Raw genomic sequence first — 22,014 nt, 5'->3', positions numbered from 1 at the left:
ATGTAGAGATTACTTAGAAATAAAATCTTAAAAAAAATAAAAATAAAATGTACAGCTCTATGGATTTTAATACATATATAGATTTGTGTATCTATTACCCCCATAAAGCTATAGGACACTTCCATTAGCCCCCCAAAATTCCCTTGTGCTATCCATTTATAGTTAAACTCTCTCCCATCCCTTACCCTTCCAACCCACTGATCTATTTTCCTTCACTACAGTGTCATCTTTTTTTTTTATAGGTGTATAGTAGTATCATTTGTTTTATTCTATAAGTTTTATAGGTTCACATTTTACATTTAAATCTATGATCCATTTTGAGTTGATTTTGGCATAACATGTGAGGCTTAGATTGAGGGTTTTTTTGTTTTGTTTTTCATTTTTTGTTTGTTTGTTGTTTTTTTTGCTATGGAAGTTTAGTTATTCCAATACCATTTGTTGAAAGGACTGTCCTTTTGCCATTAAATTGCCTTTGCAGCTTTGTCAAAATCAATAGGCAAGAGGTGACATCAGAGAAGATAGCAGAGTAGGAAGTTTCAGGACTCCATCTATTTACAGAAAACTGAAGTGGCAGAACTGCCTGAAGCAACTATTTTGGAACTCTGGAGTCTAATAGAACCCTTGCAGTAGCAAGGGGAGGGGTTGATAAGTCTGGTAAATTTCAGTCAATTTCAGTTTTCCTATGGTAGCAGATGCCATCCCTCTCCCTTGTCCTGGTAGCAGGAAGCTGCAGGGACTGTAGCCTGCATTCCTGGCACAGCGTTTTGGACCCAAGGTGATCAACAACAACCTTGTCCTCCAAAAATTGAGATTGTGAGGTCTGACTACTAATTGCTGCTTTTGATTGCTGAGAGGCCAGCACTGAGTTTGGCCATTGTTTCAACCCCCACAGGCTGAAGCAGCTTCCCAACTCTGAGAGTATTTAAAGAGATAGGACCTATTTATTTTTCCTCTCTTGGGAGCCAGACATTTAAGGAAATTTCATCAGATCATTAGCAGACCTTAGAAACAATGAAAGAGAAACTTCAGTGGACACCACAACAAGGAATACACACTGAAAAAATAGTTTGGAAAAGTCATAAAAGGATGGCTCCAGCTATCAACAAGCAAAACCAACAATCCCTAAAGAGTGAGAGAATTAGATCTCCAGAATTACCACAAAACAGTACTCAGGATGTCCAGTTCTGAACAAAAAGTTACAAAACATATAAAGAAATAGGAAAATAGCTTATTCACAGGAAAAAAATAATTTGACAGAACTCATCCCCAAGGAAGTCCAGACATTGGAATTATAAGTCAAAGATTTTAAATCACCTGTCTCAAATATGTTCAATGAGCTAAAGGGAACCATGAAAAAGGACAAAAGGAAATCAGGAAAATTATGTCTGAACAAAATGGAAATATCAATAAAGAGATAGAAATTATAAAAGGGGTGCCTGACTGGCTCAGTTGGAAGAGCATGCAACTCTTGATCTTAGGGTTGTGAATTCGAGCCCCACACTGGGTGGAGAGATTACTAAAACAAATAAGTAAATTTAAAAAAAAAGAAGAAATTATGGGGCACCTGGGTGGCTCAGTCATTAAGCATCTGCCTTCGGCTCAGGTCATGATCCTGGGGTCCTGGGATTGAGCCCTGCATCGGGCTCCCTGCTCAGCAGGAAGCCTGCTTCTCCCTCTCCCACTCCCTCTGCTGTGTTCCCTCTCTTGCTGTGTCTCTCTCTGTCAAATAAATAAATAAAATCTTAAAAAAAAAAGAAGAAGAAGAAATTATGGGCACCTGGGTGGCTCAGTCAGTTAAGCGTCTGCGTTTGGCTCAGGTCATGATCTCAGGGTCCTGGGATCAAGTCCCGCACTGGGCTCCCTGCTCAGCAAGGAGTCTGCTTCTTCCTCTCCTCCTGCCCCTCCCCACTGCTCATTTTCTCTAATAAATAAATAAAATCTTTTTAAAAAATTATAAAAAAGGTTCCAAACAAAAGTTCTAGAACTATAAAGTACAATGATTCAAGAACAGATTTGAGCAGGCAGAAGAAAGGATCATTGAACATGAGAATAAGACATTTGAAAGTATCTAGTCTGAGGAAAGTAAGAAAAAAGAAAGAAGAAAAAAGAAAAGAAAAGAGAATGAAGAAAAATAACAGGCCTAGAGACTTGTGGGATACCATCAAGCATACCAACATATACATTATAGGAATTAAAGGAGGAAAAGAAAGAGAGAAAGGGGCAGAAAAAATATTTGAGAAATAATTACTGAAAACTTCCCAAATCTGATGAAAGACATGAATATATACATCCAAGAAACTCCATGAATTCCAAGCACAGTAAATTCAAAGAGTTTCACATTGAGACACATTATATTCAAATGGTGGAAACTCAAAGATGAAAAAAAAAATTTTTTTTTAAACAGTAAGAGAGAAGTGATGCATTATGTACAAAAGATTCTCAATAAGATTAATAGCTCCTTTCTCATCAGAAATCATGCAGGCCAGAAAGCAGCGGAATGACATATTTAAAGCCTTGAAAGAAAAATACTGTCAGCTAAGAATTCTATATCCAGCAAAATTATCTTTAAAGAATGAAGGAGAAATGGAGATATTTCTAGATAAACAACAGCTGAGGGATTTCATTAGAGTAGGCCTACCCTACAAGAAATGGTAGGGGTACCTACATGGTTCAGACGGTTAAGCATCTGACTCTTGGTTTTGGCTGAGGTCATGATCTCAGGGTTCTAGGGTTGAGCCCTGTGTGGGGCTCCTCAGTATGGAGTCTGCTTGAAATTCTCTCTCCCTCTCCCTCAGCCCCTCCTGCTCATGCTCTCTCTCTCTCTCTTTCTTAAATAAATAAATAAATAAATAAATAAATGTTTTTTAAAAAAGAAATGGTAAAGGGAGTACTTCAGGCTGAAATGAAAAAAAATAAGATAGTTACTTGAAGACATCAGAAAAAATTAAAGAACACTGGTAATGATAATTTCAAAAGTAAATATAAAAGCTAATACTCTTGGTTTGACTTATAATTTACCTCTTTTTCTTATATATGTAAAGGTAAATGCATAGGGGTACCTGGGCAGCTCAGTCTGTTAAACTCTCTCTCTCAAATAAATAAATAAAATCTTCAGGTCACCTGGGTGGCTCAGTCTTTGGGCATCTGCCTTCGGCTCGGGTCGTGGTACCAGGGTCCTGGGATCGAGCTCCACATCGGGCTCCCTGCTTGGTGGGTGGCCTGCTTCTCCCTCTCCCACTCCCCCTGCTTGTGTTCCCTCTCTTGCTGTGTCTCTCTCTGTCAAATAAATAAATAAAATCTTTTTTAAAAAAGTATATATGTATAAGGAGTTAAAAAATATATGAAGCAAAAATTGATAGAATTTTTAAAAATTGACAGAATTGATGGGAGAAATAGACAGTATTACAGTAATGGCTGGAAACATCAATACCCACATCCAAAAATGTATAGAATAGTCAGACTGAAGAACAATAAAGAAATAGAGAACTTGAACAACACTATAAACCAATTAGACCTTATATAAATAGAAGACCACACAACAGCAGAATACACATTATTCTCAAGTGCTCATGGAACATTCTCCTGCATAGATTGCGTGTTTGGCCACAAAAAAAAAATTCTTTTATTTTTAAGATTTTATTTTTAAGGGGCACCTGGGTGGCTCAGTCGGTTGAGTGTCCAACTGTTGGTTTCCACTCAGGTCCTGATCTCATGGGACATGGGATGGAGCCCTGCATCAGGCTCCATATTCAGCAGGAGTCTCCTTGGATATTCTCTCCCTCTGACCCTTCCCCCACTCACTCACACACTTTCTCTCTCTCTCCAAAGTAAATAAAGAGATCATTTTTAAAAAAGATTTTATTTTTAAGTAATCACTACAGCCAATGTGGGGTTTGAACCCACAACCCCAAGATCAAGAGTTGCATGTTCCAGGGTGCCTGAGTGGCTTGGTTGCTTAAGTGTTTGAGTCTTGATTTCGGCTCAGGTCATGATCTCAGGGTCCTGGGATCAAGCCCCGCATAGGACTCTGTGCTCAGCACAGAGTCTGCTTATCCCCCTCTCTCTGCTCCTCCCCATGCTCTCTCTCTCTCTCACTCACTCCCTTGCTCTCTCTCAAGTAAATAAATAAAATCTTAAAAAAAAAAAGAGTTGCATGTTCCACCAACTGAGCCAGCCAGGCATCCCAGCCACAAAACAAGACTTAATAAATTTTGAGATTAAAGTCATTCAGAACATCTTTGCCAATCACAATGAAATACAACTAGAAATGAATAACAGAAGGAAAACTGGAAAACTCACAAATATGTGGAAATTAAACAATATACCCTTAAAAAAACCAATGGGTCGAGGTGCCCGGGTGGCTCAGTTGTTAAGCATCTGCCTTCAGCTGAGGTCGTGATCCCAGGGTCCTGGGATTGAGCCCCGCATCGGGCTCCCTGCTCAGCAGGGAGCCTGCTTCTCCCTCTCCCATTCCCCCTGCTTGTGTTCCCTCTCTCACTGTCTCTCTCTCTCTCTCTGTCAAATAAATAAATAAAATCTTTAAAAAAAAATGGGTCAAAGAAGAAATCACAAGGGAAATTAGAAAATACTTTGAAATGACTGAATATGGGGGCACCTGGGCGGCTCAGTCGGTTAAGCATCTGCCTTTGGCTCAGGTCATGATCCCAGGGTCCTGGGATCGAGCCCTGCATCAGGCTCCCTGCTCTGTGGGAAGCCTGCTTCTCCCTCTACCACTCCCCCTGCTTGTGTTCCCTCTCTCGCTGTGTCTCTCTCTGTCAAATAAATAAATAAAATCTTTAAAAAAAAATGACTGAATATGAAAACACAACATACCAAAATTTAAGGGATGCAGTGAAAATAGTGTTCAGAGGGAAAATTTTTTAAGATTTTGTTTATTTATTTGAGAGAAAGAGAGAGAGAGCAGGCTCCCTGCTCAGGGATGTGGGGCTCGATCCCAGGACCCTGAGATCATGACCTGAGCCGAAGGCAGGCGCTTAACCGACTGAGCCACCCAGGAGCCCCTGGAGGGAAATTTATAGCTATAAATGCCTACATTAAAAAAGAAGAAGGATCTCAAATCAACTGGAAACCTTAAAGAATTATAAAGGAAGAACAAACTAGGAGAAGGAAGTAAATAATAGCAAATAGAATGAGGATAAATGATATAGAGAGTAGAATAACAATAAAGAAATCAATGAAACCAAAAGTTGGTTCTTTGAAAAAAAATCAACAAAATTGACAAACTTTTAGCTAGACTGACAAAGGAAAAAAAAAAGATAGCAGACAATAAATTAAATCAGAGATGAAACTGGGAAGGGGTGCCTGCGTGTCTCAGTTGGTTAAGCAACCAACTCCTGGTTTTGGTTCGGGTCATGATCTCAGGGTTGTGAGATCGAGCCCCACACTGGGCTCCATGCTGAGCTTAGAGTCTGCTTGAGATTCTCTCCCTCTCCCTCCCCATCTGCCCCTCCCACTGCTCATGTGGGCTCTCTTTCTCTCTCTCTCTAAAAAAAGAAAGCAAAAGAAAAGAAATGAAACTGGGGAAATTTCTACTGACTTTAAAGACAGGAAAAGAATTATAAGAGAATCCTGTGAACAATTGTATGTTAACAAATTAGATAACCTAGAAGAAATGGACAAATTCCCTGAAACGCACAAATAACCTAAATTGACTCAAGAGGAAATAGCAGATCTCAACAAACCTAAGACAAGTAAAGAGATTGAATCAGTAATCAAAACCTACCAATAAACAGGGACAGCTGACTGGCTCAGTTGGTAGAGCAAGAGCATGTAACTCTTAATCTCAGGGTCTTGAGTTCAAGCCCCATGTTAGGCATGGAGCGTACTTAAAATTAAAAAAACAAAACAAAACAAAAAAATCAAACCTACCAATAAACAAAACTTCTGAACCAGATGGCTTTGCGAATGAATTCTACCTTGTGTGTGTGTGTGTGAGTAAACCGATAGAAGTTTATTAAGTGAAGATACAGAAAAAGCTCTCAAGAGTGAGAGGGGTCCCGACAGGGTTGCCTCTACCAAACATTTAAAAAAGAGTTAACACCAATCCTTCTCAAACTCTTCCCAAAAATTGAAGGGGGGGGGGCGGCGCCTGGGTGGCTCAGTCATTAAGCATCTGCCTTCTCTCTCTATCAAATAAATAAATAAAATCTTAAAAAAAACTGAAGAGGGGGGATCAATTCCTAATTCATTCTATGAGGCCAGCGTTATTCTGATACCAAAGCCAAATAAAGGTATCACAAAAAAGAAAATCACAGACCAAAATCCCTTATGAATATATAGGCAAAAATCACCAACAGAATATTAGTATATAAAACCCAACAGCATTTAAAGGATTATTAACCATGATTGAGTGGGAATATCCCTGAAATGAAAGCGTGGTTCAACACAAGAAAATCAATCAATATAATACATCACATTAATATAATGAAAGGAAAAACTACATGATCATCTGATACTCCTCATGATAAAAATACTCAACAAAGGGCACTTGGGTAGCTTAGTCAGTTAAGCATCCAACTCTTGATTTAGGCTCAGGTCATGATCTTGGGGTCGTGGGATCGAGCCCCATGTCAGGCTCCATCTTAGCAGAGTCTTCTCTCCCTCTCCCTCTGCCCCTCCCTCTGTCCCCATGCACTGTCTCTCTCTCTTTCTCTTACAAATAAATAAATATTTTTAAAAGATTTTATTTATTTATTTCAGAGAGAGAGAGAGAGTACAAGCAGGGGGGAAGGGGCAGAGGAAGAGGGAGAAGCAGGCTCCCCACTGATCAGGGAGCCCGATGTAGGGCTCGATCCCAGGACCCTGGGATCATGACTGCAGCTGAAGGCAGATGCTTAACCACTGAGCCACCCAGGCACCCCAATAAATAAATCTTTTAAAAAATACTCAACAAACTAGGAATAGAAGAAACTACCTCAATATAATAAAGGCCACACAATAACTCACAGCTAACTTCATACTTATGGTAAAAGACTAAAAGCTTTTTCTCTAAAATCAAAACAATACAAAGATGTGAGCTTTCAACATTTCTATTCAACATCAATTCTCTGGTCTCTGGCCAGAGAAATTAGGCAAGAAAAAGAAATAAAAAGGCATCCAAATTGAAAAGGAAGAAATAAAATTATTTTCTGTTTGTACATGGCATTATCTTACAAGTACAAGACCCTAAAGATCGTACAGAATACTGTTAAAACCAATAAGCAAATTGAGTAAAGTTGCAGGATACAAAATCAACACACAAAAATCAATCGCATATTTATACACTAAAAATGAATGATTCAGAAAGAAAATTAAGGAAACAATTCCACCTATAATAGTATCAAAAAGTATGAAATATTTAGGAAAATCTTAAGTAAGGAGACCAAAGGTTTGTATGCTGAAAACTATGAAGCATTGCTGAAAGTAAAGAAGACACAAATAAATGTAAAGACATCCCAAGTTTGTGGTCTGGAAGACAATATTGTGAAGATGTCAATGCTACCCAAAATGATATACAGATCCAATGCAATCCCTACCAAAATTCCAATGATGTCTTTTGCGGAAATAGATAAATCCATCCTAAAATTCACAGGGGATTCCAAGGTACCTCAACCACTCAAAACAACCTTGAAAAAGAAAAAAAAAAATTGTAGGACTCATGCATCCTGATTTTAAAACTTACTACAAAGCTACAGTAATCAAAACAACATAGACACATACTGGCATACAGACATAGCAGCTGCTTCTAAGTCTTTGTCAGACATTTCCAACTTCTATGCCATGTCAGTGTTGATATCTATGGATTCCGCTTGCCAGGCAAATTGAGATTTTCCTGGCTCTCTTTGGGCTGAGTGATACATGTTCATTGTTACAAAATCACTGGATTGTATCCTGGACATTTTGAATATTATGTCATGGGACTCGGTGTTCTGTCTAAATCCTATGAGAATGTTGTTATTCTTGTTTAAATAGGCAATTGACTTGGTTGAGTTCAGGCTGCAAGTTTTATCCAGTTTTCTGTGGGTTGTGAATTGGTATCGGTTCCATTACAAAGTCTTCGCAGTGCTATTCAGCTCTGTCCTCCAGATGCACCATCCAGTGGCCAATCTGGAACCTGGGTGGTGTCTGCCCTAGTTTAGTTTTCAAAATCTGTGGTGTGCTGTGTAGAGTCAGACCCACACAGTTAATAAACCACTTTGCAATCTTCCCAGTCCTTTCCAGTTCCTTGGGGTTGGTTCCCTTTTGTGGTCCTCTGGCCAGAAAGGTACGGCTTTATTTCCCCCATTTTGCCACATTCTCCCATGACTGGACCCATATCTGGAGCCAAGGGGTGGGGGGCGGGGTGGGGGAGAGAGATTAAGGCTCTCCCTCTTGGGAATCACAGCCCCTCTGATCAGAGATGAAGATTCTCCTCACTCAGAATTTAGGCTCCCGAAGGTCCCTTGCTGTCACTGCTCCTGCTGCTGCCACCATCAACTCAAAATTGCCTAGGGGGTGAGAAAAGAAAGACCAGAAAAAAGACAAAAAGAAGAATGGTATCTTCCCATATTTCTCTCCATGTTTAGAGTGCCCTTTCCCACTCCTCTAGCTCCTGGAGCTCTCCGTTCGTGCTGTGTGCATTTCCAGATTTCAGACTGTGTTGAGTCTAGACTAGGGGATACTTGAGGGGGAAAAGGAGGAAATTCACTACTGGTCCAGTAATACTTCGAATTCTGGCATTCTTCCCCAATGTGCCCATTATGGTTTATTTTTTCTCTCCAGGTTTTATATCTGCATTCAGTGGGAGAGACAGGGTGGAGTGTGCTGATTCCATCTCATCTGGAACATTTCATTTTGTAGGATGTCCTCAACACAGGGATGCGTTATGACTTTGGTAGGTCCTAGACACTTTTGCATTTGTGGGCTCCTTCCTCTATAAAAGAAAAATAAAATACATTTCATATCGCTTTGGTACAAAGATGAATATAATCCAGGCTGGATTCATTACTATTAACATTCATTTATTTCTTCTGATTTCAAAATAAATTAAGACTAAAGTATTTTTGTGGGTCTCTAAAAATATCATGGATAAATTGGCGCCGTCTCAGTCTGGGTCTGTTCAATGTTTCCTCGAGACTAGACCCAGAACGTGTCAGGGTACTGCTGAAATGATACTGTGTTATTCTCAGCATATCAAGATGACTTGATCATCATGGAAACCTCGACTGGTCATAGGAACCTTGGTTCCATTGTCAAATTGCTGCCTGCTGGACATTTTCTCCTTTGTGCCGGATAAGTTTTGTGGGGAGATATCTGAGACTTTGCCAATTCTCCAGTTGTCTCTATTTGCCTAATAAACTACCCTCAAATTTACTGCCATTACAAAAACCATTTTATTGTGCTTCTGGATTCTGTGGATCAGGAATTCAGACAAAGCACAGGTCTGCCTTGTCTCTGCTCCTCCATGATCTGGGGTCTCAGCTGAAATGACTTAAACTACCGGAAGTGTCTTAAATGGCTGGTGGCTGGAGGATCCACTTCCAAGATGGCACCCAGGCTGGGGGGTGCTGACAGATAGGCTCGGTGGGGATTCTTGTCACCAACATGTGGTTTCTTGTTGTGGCTTGGGCTTTTTACAGCATGACTGTGTGGTTCTGAGAGTTCACAAGAACACCAGAAAGAGGTTCCAGGGGACAAGGGCAGAAGTTGCAGGGTTTTCCTGGTCTGGCCTTAGAATTCACAGTGTCATTCCTGCCATGTTCTTTTGGTTACCGGTGAATCTCTATGCTCCGCCCAGATTCAAGGAGAGGGAAACTATTCACCTTCTGATAGGGGTGTGCCAAAGAGCATGTGGGGTGGGGAGATTTTGTTGACACCAATTTTGGTTTTGGAAAATACACTCTGTATTTTGCAGTATTCTGTTCCTCATCAAATCTTCACCTACCAGCCTTAGAGCATCCATGAAGTCTCTGGCCTGAATCAATCAACAACTATGATGGTTTCTCTATTTCCATCACTCCCTCTATTTTTATTGGTTGGCTTTGTACTGTAAGGAAGAGGTTTCCCTTCTCCTTAAACAATATGACTCATGGATTTCTAAGTTACAATGTGTTGTAGTTGGTTATCATCATTTTTATTTTGATGCTCTAATTGCCCCAGACTTGGTTGGTGGGAGCCCCTTTATGTCCTTTTGGCATCTCATTATTATTCTCTTATTTTATTTTTTTTTTAAGATTTTATTTATTTATTTGACAGAGAGACACACAGCGAGAGAGGGAACACAAGCAGGGGGAGTGGGAGAGGGAGAAGCAGGCTTCCCGCCGAGCCGGGAGCCTGATGCGGGGCTCGATCCCAGGACCCTGGGATCATGACCTGAGCCGAAGGCAGACGCTTAATGACTGAGCCACCCAGGCACCCCTTATTCTCTTATTTTTATTTATTTTTTAAAAGTAGGCTCCATACCAAGCATGGAGCCCAATGTGGGACTTGAACTCACAACGCTGAGATCAAGACCTGAGCTGAGATCAAGAGTTGGACACTTAACCGGCTGAGCCATCCAGGTGCCCTGTCACTATAATTCTCTGAATGCTTTCTTATTTTCCAGGTGCCCCACTAACATTGGAATCAGCCTTTTCTTCAAGAAGACCTAATTCCTTTTGGTGAAGGATGATGTTTAGAAACCAGGATCTGGGTGTTCTGATGTGCTTGTTGCTAATGGGATGACAATGTTTCTCGGCCCTCTCAGGGGGCAGTGCCAGGGGAAAAGTGCACACATACAAACACATGTGTATGTATATACACACACCTATACAAACACACATATATACATATACATACACATATACAAATATATTTGTATAATATATAATTTATATAATTATATAATATATATTTGTTATATGTGTGTGTGTGTGTATATATACACATACATACAATACCTACACACAATTTATGTCCTATATATATATATACACATACATACAAATACCTACATACAATTCACCCTGACAGCTCCAATTCCTCAGGCCTGCCCCCTTTCCACATTTGTAATTCTCCTCCAGTAATGAGAAAAACCTGGCTCCCATTATCCTCAATAGATTTGCTCAATCCCCTGTGTGTAACTGATTTTCCAACCATACCAGCTGCCTTCTTGGCTTCCAGCCATGTTGCCATCTCCAAGGGAAAGGAAGGGAGAGGGAGAGGAGAGGGGAGAGGAGGAGGGTTTCAAGCACTTGGCAAGCTCGCCCTCCACTCCATCCCTACTTCCCCTGCTTCAGTAGGTCTCTGTGGCTAGGGGCCCTCGGCTCTCTCTGCCTCAGCCTCTTCTTCAGCCCCTTCACTCCTTCTGGCTCCTGAGAGAGTTTCTTTCTTTCCATTTTATGATTTTTTTATTTTTTAAATATTTATTTATTTGACAGAGAGAGACACAGCGAGAGAGGGGAACACAAGCAGGGGGAGTGGGAGAGGGAGAAGCAGGCTTCCCGCCGAGCAGGGAGCCTGATGCGGGCTCGATCCCAGGATCCTGGGATCATGACCTGAGCCGAAGGCAGACGCTTAACGACTGAGCCACCCAGGCGCTTTATAATTTTTTTTTTAATTACAAAAACATTTCATGCTCATCTTTACGAATTCAAATAATGCAAAGCATGTAAAGTGAGGCATGAAAATGTATAGCCGCCCCCCGGACTCCACCTCCAAGAGAGAACTAGAATTCTTTCCTGGGCTTCTAAGAGCACTCATGTATATTTATACAATTTTAAATATTCATAGGCTAGTTTGATATATTTTCATTGCTTGTTTTCTGGGTCTGAGCATAACACATCTGCCACAATCTTAAACACATTGGAATCCATTAAAAGAATGTATAGTAATTTATCCTTTGACCTACAGACTGTTTTTAAAGGTAACTTTCACTGGTGCCGGATGCCCTTCATAACCACTGTCCCCCCCACCCCACCCCAGAACCCTGTTCAGCATCGGCAGGCGGGTTTTTGCCCGGATTTGGTTAGGGAAGGCGGGCAGGGATTTGGAAGGGGAAGGAGAGTGAGTTGTGGGTGCTTACTACCTCGGTTCTCCGCAGGGTTGCACCCGGCCGGCCATGACCCTCACAGCTCCTGCAGGGGGCGCTCTCCATACAGCTCCTCCTCGCATCCCTCCAGGCCCAGGGAGGGCTACAGCCACTGCCCGGTACTTTGTGGTTTCCCTCCACCTTTCCCACACTTGAGTAAATAGTCCCTTTATCAAACTCAGATTAGCTTATTTGCATGTGCGGGACGGTTGCACATGGGGACAGCACAGCATGGTCTCAGGGACCGTTTGCCAAGCGCTCACACACACCATGGCAAGCAGTTCCACCCACCGAGGGCTCGCTAAAATGTGCATGCAATTACTGCCCCGCCCCCACCCCGAGAGACAATCCCGGGCTTGTTATTGCTGAAGAATAGAGAACAAAAACCCTCGGGGCAGCACCGGAGGCCCCTGGTCCGCCGGGCGTCTGCACATACCACACCCTCTGCTCCAGCCACACAGGGGGAACAGGTCCCGGAGACGTCAGATCTCAGTAAAGCATGTTTGAGGCTAATTGCCAGCACACAAAGAATTCTAACAGGTCTCTTCTATTCTGACTCAGCCACATGGACAGCCACGCAGCGCGGGCTCGGTCTCTAAGGCGCGCGGGCACACACACGCACCGCACAGCTCTCTGGCAGCCCCTGCCACAGCAGGTGGGGAAGCTCAGTCCCGACTGTCTGGGAGAAGGCGGCCTGGGTTCTGCTGCATACTGGCCATGACCTTGAGTTGGCTGCCTCCCTGCTGCCGGGAGCCTCTCCCCAGGGATCACGAAGACCATCAGGGCCACGGTTATGAATGAATGAGGCCGGCACAGCCTCTCAAGCCCAGGGCGCTCATTAAGTGCTAACTCCCTCCCAAGCTCCTCAGGGGCTCACTCGGATTCCCTTTGTCTCTCCTGGCCCAGGGGTCATCTCTCCACACAGACCATGGTCTAACCACCATTGTACCCTGGGCTGCTGGCCCACTGAATGTTGCTGACCACCACCCCTGTGGCCACCTCATAGCTCCATGCACAGCCCTACTGGAGCACTTCCCTCCCTGGGAGGCCTTCCCTCTCAGCTTTCTGGATTCTCCCAACCACACTACCCCAGGGGAGCCCAAAGTCTGGCCTGAGCCTTTTTACTTTTTTTTTTTTTTAATATTTTACTTATCTATTTGACAGAGAAAGAGAGAGAGCGAGCGAGCACAAACAAGGGGAGCAGGAGAGGGAGAAGCAGGCTCCCCACTGAGCAGGGGCTTGATGCTGGGATCATAAGCTGAGAGGAAGGCAGAGGCTTAACCGACTGAGCCACCCAGGCGCCCCAGAGCCTTTTTACTTTTTATCAAGGTGTGCACCCAGAAGAAGGGGCCTCTGTCCCCAGATTCTGCACTCTGAAGTCTGAGTGGACTCAGCAAGCAAGCACTTGTGAAGGAATGAACTGTTTTGGTGTCCTGAAATAACATTAAAGTTTTTCCCCCCCTTCTGATCTTAAAAGTACAACATACTCACCAAATTTTTGGAAAATACAAAAATAGTAATGCAAAACCAAAATAGAAATCCAACCACCCAGAGGTAATTGTGACTCCAATTGTGGTAATTCCTTTAGGTCTTTATTTTTCTTTTTAAGATTTTATTTATTCATTTGACAGAAAGAGAGAGAGGGAGAGCACATTCAGGGGGAGCGGCAGGCAGAGGGAGAGGGAGAAGCAGGGTCCTGGGATCAAGACCTGAGCTGAAGGCAGACGCTTAACTGACTGAGCCACCCAGGCGCCCCTTCCTTTGGGAAGTAAGCTCTACACCCTACAGGGGGCTTGAACTCAACTCACTCTACACCCTACGGGGGGCTTGAACTCAACTCACAACCCCAAGATCAAGAGTGGCATGTTCTACTGACTGAGCCAGCCAGGCACCCCTCCTTTGAGCCTTTTCTATGTGTCTGTAGGCTATATATATATATATATATATTTCTCTGTATATTTGTACATTTATGTATATAATTAGCACATGCTTTCATATGCTTTGTGTTCTGCTTTTGTCATTTAACATCATTTTTCTCCTAATTTTTATTTTTCTGACTATTTAAATTTCCTATTTTCCTATGTAAGCCTTCTAAAATTCAGGAACAGCAGTTCAAAGGCTGAGTAAGATTCCACCCTATGAGCAACTCCAGCTGGTGGAGATCTAGGCTGTGTTCCATCCTCGGCTACAGTAGCAGCCGCTGGTAATTATGTTACTCATTGTCCTCACCTCTTGTGATACAGTTAGGCACTCAGACATGGGAGTGTTTGCATCTTGTTCCAGTTCAGTCATTAATAGGGCCCTCGCTCACTGTCAGAGGTATCACCTTGTGGGGAATAGATTACATGGACCTCCCTAGGAGGACTCAGGCACCACAGGGAAGAAGGGGTTGGCAGGGTGGGGGGAGGCAGATGGAGGTGGTTCCTGGGTTATGCTGTGGGCACCTGGTTGGAGGATGGTGATGCCAGTCCCTAAGATGTGGTGGAGCTTGCAGGGAGTGTGATGAGGTTTGGATAGGTTGAGTCAGAAGTGTCCAGGAGACTTTCCAGGACATTCTCTAGGGGCAGCTGGAGACCCATTCCTCACCCAGCAGAGGTCACTCGGTGTGGGTGGGGGGTGGACTTTGCTTTCCATGGATTGCTCAGCAGCTCGGTGGAAGGAAGAAGCCATCCCAAGCACTTCACCAACACCTGTGTTAGGGCACCAGTGAGTGGGGGAGGGGGAGGAGACGGGACACTGAAGTTTCCAGCAATTTATCATGACCTTCCCCTAAGCTTATCACACACAGGTCTCAGATGGTCAACACTGAAATACAGCATTGTTATAACCCGTACCTCAGTCCAAAAAAAGGGGCTGTCTCAGCTGGAGCTCTAGCTTGGCCGGCTTTACTTTCCAACCTCGAACCTCTGCCTCTGTAACTCAGTGGCCCATCGGTGGGGAATCAATGACGGCCCCCTCCCCTCACTGACAGAGGAAAGATCTGATGCCCAGAGAGAAGAGTGACCCCTCAAGGTCGGGTCTGGGGGATGCATCCTAGAATTCCAGAGGCGGGGTGAAAAGAGTAACCACGGCTTCCACATCTAAATTAATCCTTGCTGCAACCCTGGGAGGGGGCTGTCATCATCCCCATTTGCAGATGAGAAGGCAGAGGCTCAGAGAGGTGATGTCCCTTGGTTTCACTCCTGGGTATACACCCCAGAGAAACTCGCATGCGGGTACTAGGAGACCCAGCAGGGATGTTCAGAGCAGCTCCATCTCTGCAAACGGCCAGAGACCCACACCGCATGGATGAATTGGAGAAACAGAACGCTGAGTGACAAAAATGGGAAGAACGCACACAGCCAAGTCCCATTTTCATAAAAAAGACAAGCAAAAAGAATAGTGTTGTGGTGGGCGCCTGGCTGGCTCGGTCAGTGGCACGTGTGACTCTTAATCTCGGGGTTGTGAGTTCGAGCCCCACGTTGGGTGTAGAGATTATTTCAAAATAAAATCATGGAGCGCCTGGGTGGCTCAGTCAGTTAAGCGGCCGGCTCTCGATTTCGGCTCAGGTCATGATCTCAGGGTCTTGAGATCAAGCCCCACATCGGGCTCCACACTTAGCAGGGAGGCTGAGATTCTCTCCCTCTGCTCCTCCCCCAGCTTGTGTGCTCTCACTCTCTAAAGTAAGTAAATAAATCTTTAAAAAAATAAAATCTTGGGCGCCTGGGTGGCTCAGTTGTTAAGCGTCTGCCTTCCGCTCAGGTCATGGTCCCAGGGTCCTGGGATCGAGCCCCGCATCGGGCTCCCTGCTCAGCAGGCAGCCTGCTTCTCCCTCTCCCACTCCCCCTGCTGTGTTCCCTCTCTTGCTGTCTCTCTCTCTGTCGAAAAATAAAATCTAAAAAGAAAAAAATAATAAAAAAATAATAAAAATAATATCTTAAAAAAAATCCTTTATAAAGATGATGCAGAGAGGTAGGCCCTCAAAGGCGCATGTGGAGCTTTGACATTGTTGGCCAGACCCTCTTGAGTTTGGTCCGTGGGTCTGTAATTATTCTGCGTTATATCTAGGACATCGATTCTCGAGCTGTTTAGGTTGAATACTGCGTATTTTGACCAGGGAAGAACCCACCTGGGCGTGCTGCGCTGTCAGGATCAGGCATGGAGAGACGGGTGGTTCGAGTGGCAGCTTTCTCATGGGAGGCCTCTGTTCCCCGAGAACATAATGCTGCAAAACAGACAGTAAATGGGGCACGTGGCAGTCTGTGTACATATAGCTCTGACTCCACGACTTATAGCTTTTGTATTTTATGTTTCATCGTCAGTGACTTTATATTGTTTTCGTCTCTCTGGGCAAAAAGGTGCCTTTCATTTCAAGAGGTTTTCCTTTTTTTTTAAAAAAAAAAGCTTATTTAATTATTAGAAAGAGAGTGCACGCACACGAGCTGGGGGAAAGGGGCAGAGGGAGAGGGACAAGCAGACTCCCCACTAAGCGGGGAGCCCAACTTGACTCGGGAGCTCGATCCCAGGACCCTGAGATCATGACCTGAGCTGAAGACAGATGCTTAATGGACTGAGCCGCCCCGGCGCTCCTCAAGAGGTTTTCCTTTTTAAGCTGCACCTCTAAACACTTACCTTAGTTATTTTGTTCTACACCCGAAATCAAATCTTGTTCGTCCTCTTCTCTTTTTTCCAAGTTTTGTCATGTTGTTCTATTACTTTTATAATTTCAGGAAGGAGCAGCGAGGGGGAGAAAAAAAGGGGGGAGAAGGAGGGGCAGGATGCCACAGCCGTAATGACTGAGGGGCCTGCCTGGGATGGGCAGCGGGGCCACCGAGGCCCCCTGCGCTGTGGCCAGAGCTGGTACCTGCCCAGGACCCTCTACCTGGGTTGGAGCAACCCCAGGGCTGCTCTGAGGAGGTTGTGCCCACTGCTTGGCCTTGGGCACTCAGATGTCTGGGACTCCACTGGCCCAAGTCCCCAGAAGCAGACCCCAGATGAAATGTGGCTTTGTGTGTGGGCCTGAGGCCCTGTCATTGACTGGTTCAGAACCTTGTTCTGCCCCAGACCAGCCGGCCAACAATGGGAGCACCACGCAGGACCAGAGGGAGGTAGCTAGGCATTCTGGGACCCTCTGAGGGGAACTCTGGGGGCAAGGTAGTCATCAGCCCTCCCAGCTGGCTTCCAGTCTCTGTCTCCCTGGCTCTATTGACTGTTGAGCTTGCTTCCCCAGGCTGAGCGCCACCCGCCCCCCACCCCCGGGGCATAAGACCCAGTCCTGACCACCCTGCTCTCACCCTTCCTGAAGGCAGATAGTTCTCTGTGCCAGACTTGGCTTCTGCGTGCAGGTCTGTCTCCCTGCTGGCAGACAGCCTGATATCCCCAGCTCCCACCTGCCATCACGATGGGCTGGTCTGGCAGGTGAGTGACACCCAGCTGCCCCAGAAACCACTCAGTCCCTGCCTGCCTGGTGCCTGGTCCCTCAGGCCTCCCCCCACTCTCGCTCCCCAATGGCCCCAGAGAGGATGCTCTCTGGGGCTCGAAGCTCAGTGACAGTGGGGTGGGGGGGCAGTGTGGAGCCACCATCTGGCTGTAGCAATGAGATTCACACATGAGGCAATTCGTTTGTGAACAATCAAGACAGCATATACTTAAGAACGAGGTTCTGCTGGGCAGATTCTGCAGGGAGCCGCCAAGGAGGCGGAGAGGACCGGGCAGGGGGAAGACAGATGGGTGAGTAGGCGGGGCTGGGGGGGTGGTGCTCAGGGCCTGGTTGGGAGCCCCAGCCCCCTCTCGGTGACATGTTGGAGACAGATAAAGCTGCCTCCCTTGCAATGAGGCCTGGAGTGGGAGGGGCATGGAAAGCTCTCAGGGTGATTTGAGAAGGGACTAGAAGCTGGTCTGGCAAGGCCCAAACGTGGGCAAAGGCTTGGCATCCAGGGCAGGGCTCAGGGGGGAGGGGGGCAGGGACGCAGCAATCTGGCTAGCTGGCCCCAACTAACCCAAAACACAGGTGCCTCCCTTACATTTTGGGGAGTTCGGGCAGCATTCTGGGGCCATGGCTCAGCAGTGTCTGCATGGAGGCATTCTGGATGTTTTCCTGTTTCCCTGGAGTCTGAGTTCAGCCAGGAGCACAAGAGAGCCCCTGGCAGCTGCTGGCCTGCCCTCTCCCATCTGAGTGTTTTGCTGGGAGGGTCCCCATCCTGTGTCTCTGGGCCACTCCCGGCTGCCCCAGGCTCCCATGTTGTGAGGTGCCCCCCCGGGGCCTCACCCCTCTCCTGTCAGCCCCTGCACAGGCTCACAGTGGCCCACGCCCTCATGCTGCAGGGACAGTTGTGGGCTTGGAGCCCAGAGAAGAGAACCAGGCCGGACTGACTGGCCAGAAGGCAACGCAATCCCCTGAATTAGTCTGCTGCTTTTGCCTTTGGCAGATGGCCCCCCCCAGCGCCCCGGCGGCTTCTAAACGCACCCTGGACACTCAGGGGCACCAGGTGCTCAGGGGTGAGAGAAGGCAGGACTCAGGCGACAGGGTTTCAGAACTCATGATTTATTGACTTATTGACCCCTGGGAGGAGACTGAGTTTCTGGCCCCCTCATCCGGGCACTCATCCCTACAGACAGGGAAAATGGCCATCCCATCTCGGGACAAGACGTCTCTCCCAGGAGCCCTGCCAAGACATGCACAGATGAACCCTTGGCAAGGCTAGCATGGCGCATGAATGGCAAAGCTCGGCGCATTTGGCAAAGCTGCGGAGCCCCGGCGAAAAGCGCAGGCCTCCTGGGGCTGCCTCCCTTGGGCGACAGGCAGAATCAAACCCAAACCAGCTTATCTTGCACAGGCCCAGCAGGTTTCCAGTGAGCCCTTGTCAGGGTCAGGCCTAGGAACCGGCAGAGCTGTACCCCAGGACCCGGGAATACTGCTGAGGTAGCCGGGCCATCCGCAAGGGGACACGGGAAGGGGTGAGGGCCGCACGCTGGCTGGGGAGGGTAGGGGAGAGAGGGCTGCGGCCAGGCTGGCCCGGGACCTCACAGAGCTTGTGCATCTCCAGTGGGGCCTGCCCCCGTCACTGTTCCCCCTAAAGCACATCCCCTTCCTTGTCCTGGGTGCTGAGGGCAAGCGAGGTCAGGGAGAGCCCAGCTGTACCCTGCCCCTCTCCATGCCCTTCCACCTCACACCTGCGGAGGGAGGGAGCCGAGCCTGTCTGCTTCTCCCACCCCTGCTGGCTCGCACTCAGCTCTACCTATAAAAGCAGGGCCTGCTCTCTGAGCTTCTGTGTTCCACATAAGGCCCAACCCCAGCATCTGTAGCTCCATTCTTTCCCAGCCCACTTAACTGTAAGAATAGACGCTAATAATACTTCATCACCCCTCCCTGCTAGCAGCCAGGGAGGGCTCCCCCGGCACGGGCAGCAGCTCCCTGGGACGCGCCAGGCTTGCCTCAGGAAGCCCCTGACCCTCCAGAATCACAGCTTCGGTGCAACCCTGTGCCCTAGAGAGGAGAAACTGAGGCCCAGGGAGGCTCCATGTCTTACTCAGCTCATACAACGAGCTAGTGGCAAAGCGAGGATTTGAGAAGGGGATTGGGGCTTCCAGACCTGGGGCCCTCTTGGGACTGTGGCCCAGAGAGGAGAGGGGCCAGGGCTTTCAGAGGCTGAAGACGTCCGGTGGCTCCCAGTCCAGCCCCAGTCAAGAGGGAAGAGGCCTCTATGCCTAGGTGCTTGCACAGAGCTGGCGTCTGTGCAGGAGGAAGAAGGGTTCCCTCAGCCCCCAGGCAAGGATGAGCCGCACCAGACAGCAGAAGCCTCTGCCAGAGGGGGGTGGTCACTGGGACAAGCCTGGAGAGATCTCCTTATGGAGCCTCGAGCCAGGGCGCGAATCAGACCACCACACAGAGAGAGCCAGGCTCCACGTGTGAAGCCCCACTCTTGGTGGCAATCACAGGATCCGACTGGCAAAGAAAGGAGGACAACAGAAGTCCACACTTCTGCCCTCTGCTAAGGTCATGCCCGGGGGCAGCCAGGCCGCTGGTGAAGGGCAGGCCCACATGCTGCCTCTGACCAGCCCTGCGCTGGGAAGGGCCGAGGAGGGGGCTTCAGACCCCCAGAAAGCAGCGGGGCCTTCAGATTAAGTGGGACAATTCTAGGTCACTGTTGGCTCCCACCAAACCTCTGAATTGCAGTGACCATGTTTAAGATGCCTTCCATCTTGAGCCTTGGGGCATGGCATCGGCCGCATCATGTGGGCTCCCTCATCCCTGCTGTGGGAGTGAGCAGTAAAGGCTAAGCCTGCGGGGGGCATCTCCCACTGCCTCCCTCCCTTCTTGCTGCAGGGTCCGGGGGGGCGCCTAGGCTCCCCTCCGTGCACTGGGATCAGGGTCCTCCCTGCACTCTCCTTGCTGGGGCCTGGCCACTGCGGGTGGATTCTGAGTACCTTCATAAGACCTCCCAGCCTGGGGGACCTGGTGCCAAGCTTCCCCCTGCTGCCCACCTCCCAGCGACATTCTCCAGAAGCCTCAGCTAAGCCACCCACTGCCGTTCCCAGATCTGTAGGCCTGGGTCCTCCCACCAGAGACCCCTCTCTCTGGGCCCTTGACCTCTGCCTGGACTCTTCACCCAGCCCTGTCACTTCCAACTGGACACCCACGCCATATTTGCCTCACTGGATGTGAGCAGCCCGAGTCACCCAAGTTTCGTGGCTCCTGAGCCTCACCTGCCCAGAGCATGCTAGGGAATGTAGAGCTCTCCCCCATGTGGTCAGGCTGTGGGCAGAGCAAGATGGCAGAGGGTGCAGCCGTGGCAGGCGGGAGACAGGAGGAGGGGTTTTGGGGGCTGTGGGGCAGGTGGGCGGGATAGGCTCCAAACAGAGCCCAACGGCCCCAGGCTGCCCCCGGACTTGCCGGGGCCTCTAAGCATGTTTCCCAATGAAACCAATTTGGTTACTAACACAAGACATTCTAGGACATTCCAGTCAAACGAGGAGCCCGCTTCATGGAGCTCAGTCCCTCAGCCTGGGCACCAGCCAGAGACATGAGCAGTAGGGCCCAGGCGTGGAGGGAGGCTGGTGGGGCCGAGGTCACCCTGATCTCCCGGAGCCCCGCAGTCTGGCCCAGGCCGCACAGCACAGCCTATGTTCTTCGGGGCTGCTCTGCTGTCAGCAGCGAATGGAATCACAAGATGCGGAAAGAACTCATCCGGGAAGAATTCTAGCCCAAATCATGCCACTATAACAAAATAAATCCTGCTTCTGTAAAAATGGAAACATGCCTGTTAGAATCCGTCCAGGCCCGGCGGTTCTAGCCTTACCTAAAGCTGTTTAAGGCACTTGAATGGCTTATTAACACCACCTGGAAAAGTTTTTGTTTCAGTCCTGATTTAGAGAAAAAAAAAATTCAGTAATACTGCAAAAGAAGTTTCTTCTAAAAAAAAAATCAATACTTAAGTTTTCTAAGAATAAAATAAACGCTAAGCTCTGCTTAAGTTATATGACACAACAGGTCAACTTGGCACTGACAAAACAAAGACAAAAACCTGAAATACTGCTTCTGAGTTAGACTTCCCTGGGGAAAAAAAAAAAAAGACCACAAACAAAAGACACACGTGTCATCATTCTGACCTTCCCCTCCCTGGGTGTGTGCGGGCTGGGAGGGGACCAGGGAGGCTGGGGGCCGCCGAGCACCCACCGCAGACCAGATCCCTGGTGCTCCCTCCTTCCCCACTCTGGGAAGCCGGCTGGCAGGCCAGGACCAGCCAGGCGCATCTGTACAGACGAGTCCTCCCAGCCGTGGCCAGTGAGGAGCCAATGAGAAACCTGGGCCGGACACCCAGGACACACCTGGAGATGTCCATGGCCCCTGGGTCTGTCCAGGGTCTCACATGCAGTGCCCTGCTGCCCCAGGCGCATGCCCAGCGTCTTTGGTCCGGCTGCGGCCTGCGCCTGTGGCCTCTGGTCCTGCCCCCTACCCAGCGGAGCCTGGAGAAGAGCTAATCCACTTC

The sequence above is a fragment of the Phoca vitulina genome, unplaced genomic scaffold (genome assembly GCF_004348235.1).
Source record: "Phoca vitulina isolate PV1807 unplaced genomic scaffold, GSC_HSeal_1.0 scaffold100, whole genome shotgun sequence".
Lineage (NCBI taxonomy): Eukaryota > Metazoa > Chordata > Mammalia > Carnivora > Phocidae > Phoca > Phoca vitulina.
Note: the sequence above shows the minus strand (reverse complement) of the source record.